This window comes from Rhinolophus sinicus, linkage group LG03 (assembly GCF_036562045.2).
Source record: "Rhinolophus sinicus isolate RSC01 linkage group LG03, ASM3656204v1, whole genome shotgun sequence".
Classification (NCBI taxonomy): domain Eukaryota; kingdom Metazoa; phylum Chordata; class Mammalia; order Chiroptera; family Rhinolophidae; genus Rhinolophus; species Rhinolophus sinicus.
In genome coordinates, this window is record NC_133753.1 from 152,060,027 (window position 1) to 152,075,642 (window position 15,616).

Here is a 15,616-nt window from a genome sequence, read left to right on the forward strand (position 1 = left end):
ATGGATTCTGGAAAAGGTAAACTCAGGAATTTGGTGGTTCCTTGGTATCTCAAGATGGAAGTCCAGCTCTCGTGCTTGTCCAGATTGCGAATGGAATGCTCGACCTCCCTTCCCCTGCATCTTCCTAGGTGGCAGTGGGTTTAGGAAGGAGGTGGCAGGACGGAGGCCGGCGGCCCTGTCCCGTGCCCTCCACATCCCTGTCCCGAGGCCAGATGGTCTCGCCCACCCGGGTAAATTCCCGGAGGGCCCGCGCCGGGGTGTGCAACCAGGCCTCCGTGAATGTTGACTGCCATTAACGGCGTAGGCAAATTCAGCGTCCTAGTCCCCGCAGCTTACCCGCACCTATTTTTGTATCTAAGCCAAGGTCACTCTTTAATACCGAGACGTCGCCCTGAGCTGGGGAGTCGCGCTCTACCATGTGACGGCAGCCCGGGAGGAGAGAGGGGACGCCGGCGGCGAGGCGGGGGCCGTGTGGCGCCCCCCGCGGCTGGCCGAGCCCACACCTGCCCCAAAGCCAGACCCAGGAGGAGGCAGGGCGTCGTCCCCTGCGCCGAGGAGGGGCCGCGGGCTGGCGGGCGGGCGGGGGGATTCGCGGTGGGCGCGGCGCGGCTGCGACGGCTCGAGGCGCTGCGGCGCGAGTGCGTCACGCCGGCGGAGGGCACGGTGGGCTGTGGCCGACCCGCCGACCAGGAGCCGGGCGTCCGGGGCGAGGGGCAGCGGTCGCACCCGCCCTGGCAGCTGCGAGCGGCGCGGCCGGGGGTGGCCAGCGAGCAGTCACCGCTCCATTCATTCCCGCGGCTCCGCCTCCTTTCCCGGACTCCGGGGGTGCGTCTGAGGTGAGTGTGCGGTCCGTTCCCGGCGGGGGCCGCGGGCTGAGGCCGACGCTGCCTCGTCCGGCCCCGGGCCCATCGCCCCGCCAGCTCCGGCCCCTCACCCCCGAGGGCAGTGACGCGGGCCGCCTTGCGGGCCCCGCCGTCCACAGGCCCACGCCGGCCGGCCGGCCCCTGGGCGCGCGTCCATCCGCCGGCGGCCGGCCGGGAGTCCCGAGGGGCGTGTGGCGCGCCCCCAGGTGCGTCGGCCTCCGCGTCGGCGCCACCATTTTGTGTGAGGGAATGCCTCCTTCTCCTTCCTTCCTTCCTTCCTTCGCTCGCCTGAGGTCGCGTTCTGTTCCCCGGCTGTGCTTCCCGAGCCCCCTCCCCTCCACTGCTTCCCCACCTGGAGCCTTTCCGCTCGCGTGGATTCCTTGGCTTGGTGAGACGCGGACCAGGTCAGGGGGAGAACGTAAGCGTTTAAGCTCGGGTTACTCCACGCAGGTGGCCTCCAAAGATGCTCTGACCGCCTCCCAGACCTTTAACTACTTTTGGAATACATGGCGTGTAGATTCTCTTCCAGAATGCTGATCATTGCAATTTTGTTCTAATTCTTAGTTGCCCATTATGCAATTTTTCGAGGCCTTGTACCCAAGGAGATCGATGGGTGAAGCATTGGATTGTTTATGGCTCAGGGATCTGGCTTACATTTACTCTCATTTTTGTCCTTTAGGAGAAATGATGAAACATCTTTCTCGCTTTCAGCTTCTGGAGATTGATATGGATATCTTTATCAGTAGATTCTAGGATAACCACCTGATGCCAGCAGGCCCTTTCCCCCTTTGGGAGACCCTTAAACCTCAAGTCAAATGCTCACGTGTGAGGATTTTTGAGGGGGTTGGAGTGGGAGAGACTGCTTACTAAATAAGACTGCCAGAAGAAGTTGTAATTGCGATTCAGAACTGTTAGATAGTTCGTCATTTTCAAGGGTCTTGAGAATTTGGTAATTCTTGTTTCAATGTATCTCGTTGCAAATGTGTTTAAGTACCTAATGAATTGTACTCATGCCATTTATATTTTATCACTGCATCACAGACAGGGATTAAAATCTGGAATGGTGGCTGTTGCATAATACATACATTTGGGCCCTGGAGAGAATTCATCAAAATGGATCTGGGTTTGATGTGAAGTATATCATCTGTTTGTATTTATTGCACATAAGAGGTACAGATTATCTTTGGAAACTCGATGTTGTTATTATCCTACAAGAGGAAAGATTTTTTGTGATTAATATTGACCAGACTAAGTTTTTGGGTTTTCTTGGTTTGGTGCGGGGAGAGGACGGAATGAGATGGTGAGAGAAACCTTGGAAAAGTCTATTTGTGATAAGACTTCCAGGACAAACAAAGATACAGTAGCACAGTCTTGAATGGAAAGCTTGTAGCTTGTCATAGTGGACTCCTATCTTTGAATTTATGTTGAGGATTGGTTTAAGAAACTTAGAAATATTTTATATGAGTAGCAAAATTATCCTGCTGCGTGAGTGATTATACCTAAGATACTTTACCTGTGGAATTTAGATCTAGAAAGTTCCAAATTAGTCTGACCTTTTAAACAGTAATTGGGCGAATTACTACAAATGGTATTATTTCTCTAATAAAGGTACAATACACATCAAACAAAGGACTTACCTGATTTGGAGAAAAAATATTTTCTACATGCTTTTGAGAGTAAAATTTCAATATCACCCTCCTTATTAAATTACTCTGAACTTTTTTCTGATTTGTTGAAGAGTCTTCCACTAATTCTCTCTACAGACAAGTGATTCCATATCATGTACCATCCCTAGCAGAAAAGTTATGCCTCTCATTAGTGACGTATTCTGTGGGGGGAATTATGGAGGTGAAAGGGAACTTGGACATTGAGAGATGAGTCTTGTTTTAGGGAATTGAAGTAAGCAAAGATTGCCTGCTAGGGATTGCAGCTGCCCTGATTGGCTCTATCCTAGGTCCATGGGGAATGAGATTGTTCTTCCCAGCAAGTACAGTGCTGAATCAAACACAGTTCCTACACCTTAACATTGATTCTGTTAATACGTATGTCAGAGAGGTTCACTATTGTATTTAATTGAGTTTGGAAGTGATCTTGGCGTGCTTTTTACCTTTAACATAGCTTGAGATTTTGAGCATTGTTTTTCTACCAATGGTTGAGAAATTGAAAAGAAAAAAATCTCTTATATTTTTCTCCATTAGCTTCTACCTAACTAACTCTTTTAAAGCCTTATGTGTGTTATGTTCGGTCATCTGCCTAAAAATGCAAAAATAGTTACTTTTTAAAGGTAATGAGAATATAAAAGGAATGAGTATTTGGGCAGAGGTTTGAAAAATATTAAGGATTCTGTAGAAAGGACTGTTGGTTGGATAAGAAGTTAAAACCTTCATGTTTCCTCCCATTTTTAAGATTTTTATGATTCTAAATTGGAAAAAGAAATTGCGTTGTGATTGTGTTCAGATGGTTTTCTCTTCACACACCAGTAAGCTTCTGATCCTTTGTATATTCAACTCTTAAAGTTCTAAATTTGGTATGCTTCATTGGTAGTAGCGGTACTTCACAATTCTTTCCAACAACAACAATAAAATTACTCAAGGTTGAATTTATTAAGGAAAATGTGTGATGATTTAAAAAATCAGAGAAAAGCTAATAATTTACTAAAGACATCATACGATAATTATTAGACTCATTGAATTTTAGAGCTAGTATCTGAGACCTTATACCAGGTTTATCTGCCCCATAGGAGGGATCCACTCATCTAGTCCAACCTGGTCTTTGGGACAGAAAATTTGTGCCTTACTATATAATTTGTTTTTGAAAACAGGATATCAGTTTAGTTACTACCTGCTCCACCACCTACCTGCTTTAGGCTACACGAAAGGTAGCTTTCATTTATTCAACACATGCTGTCTATTGTATGTTATGGGGCACAAAAACAAATATACCCCACCCTCATGGAGTTTATAGTTTAGTGAGGTATTGTGGATTAAAATGTTAACAATTCCCTAAAATATACACGCACAAAGATTTTTGCAAATGTGAATTGGGAAGAAATCAATTTAGTAAACTGCATTTCTAAAATAAATACTAGATTGCATGTGGGGAGAGGAACCCCTGCATTTATGGGTTGTGCAGAGGAGAAGGTTCAGTTGCTAAAAGAAACTGGGGAGGAAAAGAAACTAAGAAGCACTGGTAGGATTGGGAGAGAGTGTTGTCCAAGGAACGAGAGGAACTTTTAAGCCGTAGAAAGTGTTCCTTTGGGTCTGGTCTGTCATAAAGTCAAGAGGAATGAGAATGAGAAGCCTTCATTGAATTTGGGAGTTGAGAGGTTATTGGAGGCCTGAAAAGGAGTAGTATCAGTATAGCAATAAGGGAAGAATCCCATTTAGGAATGAATAGGAGCAGAGAAAAAGTCAATAAATTTGACTTTTTGTCATATACTAATAATGATTGACAAAGTAATAAATGGGACTAATAAAGAATCTCACAGACCAAAATCTTTTACCCATATATACCAGTGCTTTCAAGTTTGGATCGGCCCCTGATAATCTAATGAATTTACTCTGATTCTTATGTTATTCAGAGGCAATATAGTTCCACAACTTAAGCCAAATAGACATAATGTAGGTTTGAACCCTGGCTTTGCTGTTTTCTAGCTGCCTGATTTTTAAGATACTTAATTTCTCTGGGCCTCAGTTTCCTCATCTGTAAGAGTACAGTTGACCCTTGGATAACATGGAGGTTAGGGGTGCCAACCCCTCTGCAGTTAAAAATCTGAGTATAACTTTTGACGTAGTTGTCCCTTGGTATCTGTGGGGAATTGTTTCCAGGACCCCTGAAGATACCAAAATCTGCGGATGCTGAAGTCCCCTACATAAAATCGTGTAGAACAATGTGTACAGTCAGCCTTCTGCATCCTTGACTCCCAACTGTGGATCAAAAACAGTACAGGTATTTACTGAAAAACAAATCTGTGTATAAGTGGACCCTCTTAGTTCAAATCCATGTTGTTCAAAGGTCAACTGTAGTTATAACAGAGCCTATCTCAAAATGTTGGCAGAATTAAATATAATGTATCTAAAGGTGAGCTCCTAATGTTATCTTCAATGAAATTAGGATACTTTTTAGTATCTAGTTCAATGTTGCTCATCTTTTTCTTCATTTTATTATCTTCTCCCCACACCCACCCCATGTGCAACACTTTGGTGAGGTACATTTTAAAGCAATAATTTACTTTTCATTTTCAAAGTGAAGTATGTGATTTACCTACCATTTTTCAATCAGAGCTTTTGCTCTGCATGAAATAAAGTATAACCACAATGACTTGAGTTGGTAGAATTCTAGTTAAAAATTAAGAAAATCTTGAGCTTTTGGCAATGTATCAATGCAGGTAAAATGTATGTTTTTGAAAAATTGAAAATAGTTCAGATTGCCCCTTTATAACTTTTGTGGATCCCAGACTAAGAACCTGTCTTTTAATTTTAGGTCTGCTCCTGTTTTTTATTAATTATTTATAGTCATGAGTGGAAAATACAGCTAAATTAACAAACAGCAACCATATGTTAGAAGCCTTCATACTTGGCTTTGAAATATAAGGCGTATCTAAAAGTACTTGAAAGTATTAGGTTGGTGCAAACATAATGGCGATTTCTGCAGTTATTTTTAACCCTTTAAACCACAATTACTTTTATGCCAACCTAATAATTTCAAGCCTGAGGAGATTTACTGATAATATTTTCTAATTCATGAAAAGAGAAATTGAAGTGGTTCTGAATAAATTCTGTTTGGAGAATACTAACTTTTTGTATCTGAGTAGCTTCTCAGAATGGCCGAAAAAAACCAAAATAAAATATAGTTTTATTTTATAAAACAATTCACATGGTTTTACAATTACATGTACAAATAATCACTCAGCTGAAACATATGGACTGTTGGCTCTCCTTTCCAGAACTCTGATATTGGCTTAGATGGAGATAAGAGAAATTCCTGTGTCTGTACTTACAATGGGGCAGAAAGATGTTTCTTGTCCAGAGTTGGGAGGTGCCAGCTGTAATTGACAGTACTCTTTGACCAGATAGTTGGCTGGTCTGTGTTTTCATGCAGTATAATTCATTTGTGGGTAGAATTTATTGTTGGAAGCGCCCATTTCTTTTACCCTTTAGAGATATGCAGAGTAAGTCTTAAGTTTTCATCTGCGTATTGACTCTTCAAATATTTAAAAGGTAACTCTTTGCCTCCCTTCCTTAACAAGACTTGCCCTCTCTAATTTCTCCCAATTCCTGTTTCTCATTGACTGTACCATGGCTTCTAGATTCTTTATCATCCAGTTTTTCTCCTTCAGAGGCATTCCAGTTTTTCAGTGTGATTTTTCTTAAAATGTGATCCTCTGAATGGAATAAAAAATTGCAGATGCTATCTGACCCATGGACAGTGCAGGGATACTTTTCCATTTCTGGGTCTGAACAGTCATAACCCTATAATGAAGCCATATTTAGGGGTAATTTTGTGTTGACTTAAAAAAAACTTGCTCATGGCTCATATTGAGTCTAGTATCATTTAAATCTCAAGGTTTCCTTTATCTCTGTCCTTTAGCAATGACTAAACAACTATAATGCAGTTTAGTGAATTTCCTTTTTTCCTTAGTTCTGTTTTGTAGTAATTTGTGAAATATAAGTAAATATTTGGTAGGCATTTTACTTTGTCAGTTTTTGTTTCCCTTTTATTAACTTTAAAATAATTGGCTTTGACATTTCTCTAAAGAGGACATAGAGATGGCCAACAGACATATGAAAAAATGCTCAATGTCACTAATCATTAGAGAAATGCAAATAAAAACCATAGTGAGATACCACCTCACTCTGATAAGAATGGCTAGCGTCAATAAATCAACAACAAGTGCTGGCGAGGATGTGGAGAAAAGGGAACCCTTGTGCACTGTTGGTGGGATAGCAGATTGGTGCAGCCACTATGGAAAACAGTATGGAGGTATCTCAGAAAACTGAAAATGGAACTACCTTATGACCCAGCAATTCCACTCTTATTAGATAATCTATCCAGAGAAATCCAAAACACTAATTTGAAAAACATCTATGCACCCCTATGTTTATTGCAGCACTATTCACAATAGCCAAGACATGGAAGCAACCAAAATGCCCATCAGTAGATGACTGGATTAAGAAACTGTGGTACATTTATACAATGGAGTATTACTTGGCCATAAAGAAGAATGAAATCTTACCATTTGCAATGATATGGATGGATCTAGAGAATATTATGCTAAGTGAAATAAGTCAGAAGGAGAAAGACAAATACAATATGATGTCACCTATATGTGGAATCTAAAGAACAGATTAAATGAGCAAACTAAAAAAGAAAAAATTGGCTTTGTATTTATTGTGCAGTATCCATTTAACAATTCTGAAGAAGATGGATCATAGTGATCAGTACAGGCATCTAACGTCTGAAGAGAGAATGTTGCAAGATTTAAAAAATCTTAACTCCTAAGGAGTGACTGAGCAATATGGTTGATATATTCTATGATAATTATATAATGAATACATCATGGATTATATTGGCCTTTGTCTTGACCTGGGAAGCTGACCACAAGGTTGAATCCCTCTGGAGACAGATTGTTTAGGTTCAGAGCTGACTGCCACTTACTAGCTGTGTAAACTTGGGTAGCTTGTCTTAATCTCTCCGCATCTGAGGCTCCTCATTGGGAGAGCGTATTAAGAATACTTGCCTCATAGGGTCTTTTTGAGGAATAAATGAGATAATATTGTAGAGTGTTGAGCATATTGCCTGGTGCAAGTTTGTTATCATCAGAAAACACATTCTAAGTTTTAAAAAATGATTGTATTTGAATTTTTGACGATACCATCCCTTTGTAAATTACGATCTTTTTTCCTGTCTTCTTTCTCCAAGTGATCAAGTGTAGACACCTGAGTTATTAGGAGGGAGATCGTTTGACCCATCTCCATTCTTTATGTTTGGAAATAAATGGATTATGCTTCCCTGGAATTCTGAGCCTGGTAGGATAGAAGGATGAAGAAAAATAAATCACATTGTCATATGATAAGTATATTAAGAGAAGTATGCACAAGGTATTTATCATAAGAATTTCTTAACTTTTCTCCTTTTATTTCTTCCTATTAATCCCCTCTACACACAGTTGCTGGATAAATTGTCTCTCTCTCTCTCTTTTTCTTTTTTTTTTGATAAATTGTCTTAAAGCGTAACCTTGACTGTCTCTTTTCTGCTCAGGATTCTTAAATTGCCTCCTACTTGTGTGCTAAATGAAGTCCAAGCTCTTTTGCATATATTCTTGGCCTTTTATGTTCTGTCCTCTATTTTTCTAGCATTCCTTCCACTACTTCTCTTTATATACTTCTTAATTCCCTTGGTAAATCCAACTACTTGCCATCCTTAGCATGCTTTCTAGTTTCCGTTTAGTATATTCTTTCTTTTTAGAGGGCTTTCTCTACCTGTTGAGAGACCATCTATTGCTTATCATCTAGCAGCAGAACTTTACAAGTCTTTTCATCTGCGGCAGGCAGCTCTTCCTCCTACCACCAATGTGTGGTTTATTTATATAAACTTTTGTAAGTCAGATAGGAAGGCTACTACTATCTCTTAATCTTTTCATCCCCTAGGCCTGCTGCCAATAAGAGATAAGAAAAGCATTTTACTTAACATAATGTTCTCTAGGTCCATCCATATTGTTGCAAATGGTAAGATTTCATTCTTTATGGCTGCATTATACTCCATTGGATAAATGTACCACGGTTTCTTAATCCAGTCGTCTACTGAGGGGCATTTCGGTTGTTTCAATGTCTTGGCTATTGTGTATTGTGCTGCAATAAACATCGGGGTGCATAAATTTTTTTGAATTAGAGTTTTGGATTTCTCCGGATAGATACCTAGGAGTGTAGGGTATCCCATGGACACTTGTCTCGTTAGGGAGACCACCTCAGGGATGATGTAGATGCCTGATCACTGCACTGTACACCTGAAGCTGAACAATAATGAATGTCAACTACAATTTTATGTATATGGTTGTATATATGGTTACAAGAAGCGGAGTACAGCATTAGGAAAAGAGACAGTGGGAATGTAATGGCTCTGTGTGCGATGTCAGGGTAGTGGATGGGAGGGGGTTGTCACTGTGTGAGGTATATAAATGATAAATGTCTAACTATTACATTGTTAAGTATATGGGGCCGTGGCTGGAAGTGTGAAGTTGGAGAAGCCCTAAAGGGAAAGAAATGGCTAGCTTGTGGTTCCGAGACTGGTGTTTGTCCCAGTTGATGATACTGGCAGATATTGGCAACCTTTAGTTGCATTTCTTAGTTGTGTAGTGAAAATATTAGGAAATGGGGATGGGGTGGTCGTGGTGATTGTGACTTAGCCGAGTATTTCATAACTCATATGCCAAGATTAAGCATCACGTTTTGTTTTATTTTTGCTTTTGTTTTGAACTAAATATACTTCCTTTAAAATGAAAACGTCAGTTCTTCACAGTTCTAAATGAGACACACCTCTGTGTATTTTATATTAAAGATACCTATAACAATGTACATGTTGTTCAGACTCCTGTTTTTAAAAATTGTCTGTATCCTTGAGGTTTACTATGCTAAACTTTAATAAAGCATGATAAAATCACATCTATTCTATAGTAAAGTTAGGTAAAAAAATAAAGAATTTTATATTGTCTAATATTGAAATGAAGGACAAAATTGTATGGTGTATTCATTTGAATAGTTCTTAGTTTGGCTTTCCTGAGCTTTATAAACTGCTTCTGTGAGATTATAAATAGCGTTCAGTAATCTGGGTCATGAAGTGTAGTCCACTGTTGGCTCAGTGATTGTTACTTCAAAAGATGATTTTGTCTTCTACTTGAAATAAAAAGAGGCAGCAGGTATGAGCCCCATGTAACTTCCTGCTTTATTACCCATACATTTATGGGTAGTCCTCATCCACATGTAATCAATCAGCTTTTTCGTTTCCCAGAGGACAGGAAAGGATTTTTGAGCAGTGTTGAGCCCACCAGAAACTTGCTAGTTGTAGCAGTCTGTTCAGTGGTTTCATTTTTGTTGTACCCCAAAACTCAGCTTTAGGTGTGGAGGAGAATTAATCGAGGATTTAGAGCCTTGTGTAGGGCAGTAGGGATAGAAGAATAAAAAATAAGATGAAGAGATCAGTTGGGCTGATGTATTAGGTTGGTGCAAAACTAATTGCGGTTTAAAAGGTTAAAAATAATGACAAAAACCACAATTACTTTTGCTCCAACCTAATAGTACAGGGCCTAGGTTAGTTAGGGAAGGAAATGATGTTAGGGAGAAAAAAGGGGAGAATCAAGAGAAGAATCTTGATAAGGTTCAGAACCAGACATTTTTGTGTACAAGAGCATTGACGATTATGTTGCCTGGATACCTAACCTATTTTCAGTGTTGGGGAACAATCAGGAGAGGTAGGATCATGATTAGGATTGGTTGAGATAATTATTTTTTCTCTAAGAACTTTTTCAGCTCTAAAATTTCCCTGTTTTTTTTTTATCTTCCCTTTCCCCTAATACTCCTAAATAATAGCAATAACCTCTACGAATCTAGAAATAATTTAGGAACTGAACTTAATATGTTCTCTCTTTTAAGGGTATAGTTAATACCTAGTAATTAACATTAAATAGGAAATAAATCACAATAATAGGAATTTTTTTCTTATTCTTTTTCGTTTCTTGTTAAGATTCATTCTTTCAAGTAGTTATATAATTTTTTAGGAAAAGGGGGTGAAATTATTAAAAGAGGGATGGAAGACCTGATGGGCATCTTAGAGCTCTTATGTAAGAAGTCTGAGCGTTATGTTTTTATACAAGTTAGCCAGGGTAATGAGCATACCCTTTGCTTAATTTGTAAATTAATTTGGACACTTTTTACACTTCATTGTCTATTCTTTGTAAATGTTTTGATGCGTTAATTTGCTTAAAGTGACATTAAGCTTTCTAGGCCTTTTGGTTTATTTCATGGGAAGAGCATAAAGTACTTGACAAAATTTGATCTGACAGCTTTACAGTTATGTAACAGAACAGAAGCTTAAAAACAACAAAAAAGAGGGAGAAGTGAGTGATTTATCAACTTACATACAGCAACCTATATTTTTCTCCAGAACCTTACCACTCTTCTCCGGCCTCTAAGCGGTAGCCAAACCACCATAAGGCTAGTAATTTGTGCACTCTTATGTTAACCAATATTTTTTAAATAACCAGTTATAAATATTTAGAGGTGAAAAGGTCCTTAGGATTAGCCTGTCCACTTGCATCACATTACCAGTGAGAATACAGAAGCCTAAAAAGGGCAAATAACTTGCCTAGGATCACAGAGGTACTTAGCAACAGAGCTAACCCAGGAACCAAGGTCATAGCATTCCAGTTCTAATGCTCTTTTGGTGTAATATGTGATAGAATATTTAATAACAAGGTAATTATGATATTTAGCAAAATGAGATTTCATATTCCACGATAAATACTATGATATTTGATTTTGCATGTTGAGTAAAATAATTTTATTGGAGGGTATATTTGATTGTTTGGATTTGTATTCTTCTAGCCCCACTAGTTGTATGACGTTGGTCAAGTCTTTTCATCTCTACAGCTCTGCTTCTTCATCTGTAGAATGAGGCCAAAGTACTTCATTGTATATTATATGAGACAATCTCTTTAAAGTCTGGTATGTGGTCACTTCTCAGTAAATGTTACTTGCTGCTGTTACTGATTTATAATAATTTCTAGTTCTTTCATCTTCCTTTAAATACTAATAGATGATTATTTAGCTAATACATTTGAGCATTGAGAGTGACTAGTAATAAAAGTAACGGATGTAAGGACAAATTTGTAAAGAAAAATGTTTTAGAAGGGGTGTGTGTGTACGTCTGTCTCTGTGTCTGTGTCTGGGCCTTTGAAATTAGGGAAATACTTTCAGATTTCATGTTAAAAACTATGATGCTATAATTGTCTTTAAACTGCATTCAGAAATCACAACTTCTAACTAAGTGAGTCCCCCCAGTAATGCTGTTTATGCAGATTTCAGTATTTAAATTGTCAGGCTTCAGGAAAACAGGATTTTGTTTCATTGTGTGTGTATGTGTGTGAATAGTCTTTGACTAATAAAAATAAACTCAGAAATGATTATTTTTCTATTTAAAAATCTCCATTTAAAGAGGTTTAAGAATGAAGGGTAATGATTTTCTGTTTTTACACTTTAATATTCTAATTGCCTTTGATCTGTAGTAGTGCCATATTATGGTAAGCAATCCCATACAAATAGTTTAGTGTTTTCTAAAGTGTGCTGACATACTGCTGGTGATTTAGAAGAGGTTTTTAATTCATATTAAGGTGAACATTTAAGTTATGGTACTTAGAAATTTTAATGCTGATTAGGAAAATGTATGATCTAATGTATTAAATTGGCGGTTTCATAGGTTTTATAGTTTAAGGTGAATGAAATGTTTCTAAAAAAGTGAGTTGAGATTCTGATACAGGCTACAACATGGATGAACTTGAAAACCATTATGTTAAATGAACTAAGCCAGATGCAGAAAGACAATTATTGTATGATTACAATAATCATTACAATAATCATACAATAATCATACCCCCTTACGAGGGTCCCAGAATAGACAAATTCATAGAGACAAAGTTGAATGGTGATTAACAGGGTCTGTGAGGAGGGAGGAAAGGGGAATTATTGTTTGATGGATACATAGTTTCTATTTGGAATGATGAAAAAGTTCTGGAAATGGAGAGTGGTGATGGTTGTACAACAGTGTGAATGTACTTACTGCCACTGAACTGTAAACTTAGAAATGGTTAAAATGGTAAATTTCATATGTGTATTTTACCAAATTAAAGGGGAAAGGAGGAAATGGGATGAGGGTGTGTGTGTGTGTGTGTGTGTGTGTGTGTGTGTATGTATGTATAGGCACTTGACACACTGGAAAAAATGTCGATGGGGTATGCCAATTACTAAAGTTGAGGCAACACTACGATAGAGGAAAGATCAATGGCCTTGGGAGACCTGGCCTGTGTTTCAGTTTGACCCTGCCATAAGCTAGCAGGGTGGGCCTACACATGACTCTTATGCCTAAAGCATATTAGATAAGCAACCAAGACCTCTAAGCATATTTACTACCGTAAAATTCTCTTCTTCTGGGCTGTGCCTTTGGATTCTTTATTCAATATGACCTAGTATGCCTATTTGATAGAACTTTCTTCTTTGCAATAAAACTGAAAAAGAAAAGAAAGAATATGCTATTTAAACATCACAATATTTAAAGTCTTAAGAACCATGTCATAGTAACATTAGATGAAAAAGAAAGAAAATCACCCACCAACTTGCTGTTCTATCAGGCTCTTTTTCCTTATACTGTGTTTCCCCGAAAATAAGACCTAGCTGGAAAATCAGCTCTAATGAGTCTTTGGAGCAAAAATTAATATAAGACCCAGTCTTATTTTACTATAAGACCGGGTGTAATATAATACAATACAATACAATACAACACAACACAACACAACACCGGGTCTTATATTAGTTTTTGCTCCAAAAGACACCTAATTCCAGCTAGGTCTTATTTTCAGGGAAACAGGGTATGTCCATTTTGTATTCTTTATTTAGAATGCCGTATTATTTTTATGTGATTGTAATCAACTATGCTTTTGTAGGCCAAGTTTTTGGCAGCAATCTCCATATATTAATTTATATTTTATCCTTTAGGTCATGATTACTCTTAGCAAATGAAATTTTTAAATGTGTCTCATTCATACCTTGTTTTTGGTAGCTAATATTCAAGAGAAGCTTTTGAGTTGGTTTAAGGGGAATACTGTGATACTCCTTCTTGATCTAGTCAGTGGTATGTGGTATTTTAAATGAATCTTAATATTTTACTTAGACGCAATGCTTGGATCTTGTCTAAGAGAGGAACAGTTAATACATTCTCTTAACTAGTGCCCTAATTATGCTTCTTAAATCTTCTATTGACCATTTGTTTTGTGTTTTTAGTTTTATCTAAAATTTTAATCTTCATTAAAATTGTTAGATTTGACTATAGAACATAATGTTATTTCTTTAGTTTGCTTTTGCATATTGACTTTGATAGAGATAGAAAGATTTGCCCAAACTAACAAATAAACTTCTTTCACAGCAGTGCTACTGTCTTACTTTTCTAACTGTAACATTGTATTTATGTAAACTCTTGGTTGATTTCTCTTGAAATTCATAGTTTTTTTTTTCCCTTTTTATAAGTTGGCTGAAAATCCTGTGGTTTTGCTTTCATAAGTAGTTTCACAATTTTTTTTTTTACTTTCTCCTTTTATTTAGAAATTTATGTTTATTAACAGATGGGCAGACTTTGTGTTTTATTCCTGGGTTTTGATTTTAAAAATTAAAAAAATAAATTTGATTATAAAAATATAGAGGGTGCCAAAAAAATGTATACACATTTTAAGAAAGGAAAAAAACTGTTAATTGTAATACTCAATATATACTGATAACCAAAGATGAATACAAATCACTTTTGACTTCTGCAATTAGAAGAGGTGCTCAGAATGGTTACCATCAGTGTCCAGACACTTCTGATTACAATGAACTACTTCTTGAGCATAGATAACATCTCTTAAAAAGTCTATACATTTTTTTGGCACCCCCAGTATACGAGTATATACATATTTGTATAAAATTAGGTTCCCAGTCAAATACACCAAGTTTTAAAGTCCTTAGGACCAAGATTTCAGATTAGGGTAAAAATAAGTTTCTCTCATTATCATCATGTCTTCAAAATTCAGAGAAATGTATTTATATGTAACTGTTACTATGTATGTCCATTCTGTCTTTTATATGTTTATCTCATATATCCATGAGATTTTCAGTTTTTTACCTACTAATACTTTTGTTGTGATAAAATGGATTTGAAGTTCACTTCAAAGAAAAGAAACTTATTTTCTCAGTAGTTTTTCTTCTGCCTTTTCCTTTTGTAAATTTTTTAAAATAAAAATTTAAGAGATTATTGACAAATATAGTAGTTGGGCTGTACAGTTTTTATTTTGGGTAAATATGAAACGGAACTTTTACAACGAGATAACCTTTACTAGCTTAATTATACCTCCTCTAAGAACTAGTAGCTCAGATTTTGATATAGATCATAACTTTATTTTTTATTTAACCTTTTATCGTGAGTATACAAATCAGGATCCTCTCCACCATGCACCTGATTGATATGTCTCTTAAGTTTCTTTCTTTTTAATTAAAGTTTATTGGGGTGACATTAGTGAAATTACATAGATTACAGGTGTACAATTCTGTAATCCATATATATTATATATCATCATCTATATATCACATTGTGTGTTCACCACCCAGTCAGTTCAGTTCACCTTCCATCACCCATATATTTGATCCCTTTTACCCTCATCTACCACCCCCTTCCTGCCTTACCCTCTGGTAACCACTAAACTATTGTCTGTGTTGTCTATGTGTTTTTGTTTATTTGTTTGTCTTGTTCCTTTGTTGTTTTCAGTTTTATATCCTACATATCAGTGAAATTATATGGTTCTCGACTTTTTCTGTCTGACTTACTTTGCTTAGCATAATAATCTCAAGTTCCATTCATGTTGTCGCATATGGCACTATTTCATTTTTTTCTGGAACAAATGAAATAATTATAATGGAATAGTATTCCATTGTGTATATATGCCACATCTTCTTTATCAA

The 15,616-nt window shown here is 37.7% G+C and overlaps 1 protein-coding gene across 5 annotated transcripts in view; it reads left to right on the forward strand.

Moving 5' to 3' along the window:
- Positions 1-702: 702 nt before the first annotated feature.
- The window catches only part of FAM169A (family with sequence similarity 169 member A), a 53,941-nt gene continuing 39,027 nt past the window's right edge, over positions 703-15,616 (forward strand). The window contains exon 1 of one of the 5 annotated variants that reach the window (XM_074328824.1): positions 703-836. The gene's annotated coding sequence lies outside the window, so the exon portion shown is untranslated. Of the gene's footprint in view, positions 837-1,048; positions 1,070-1,116; positions 1,282-15,616 lie in introns of those variants that run through there. The other 4 variants (XM_074328826.1, XM_019728128.2, XM_019728129.2 and 1 more) reach the window with 4 other exon arrangements.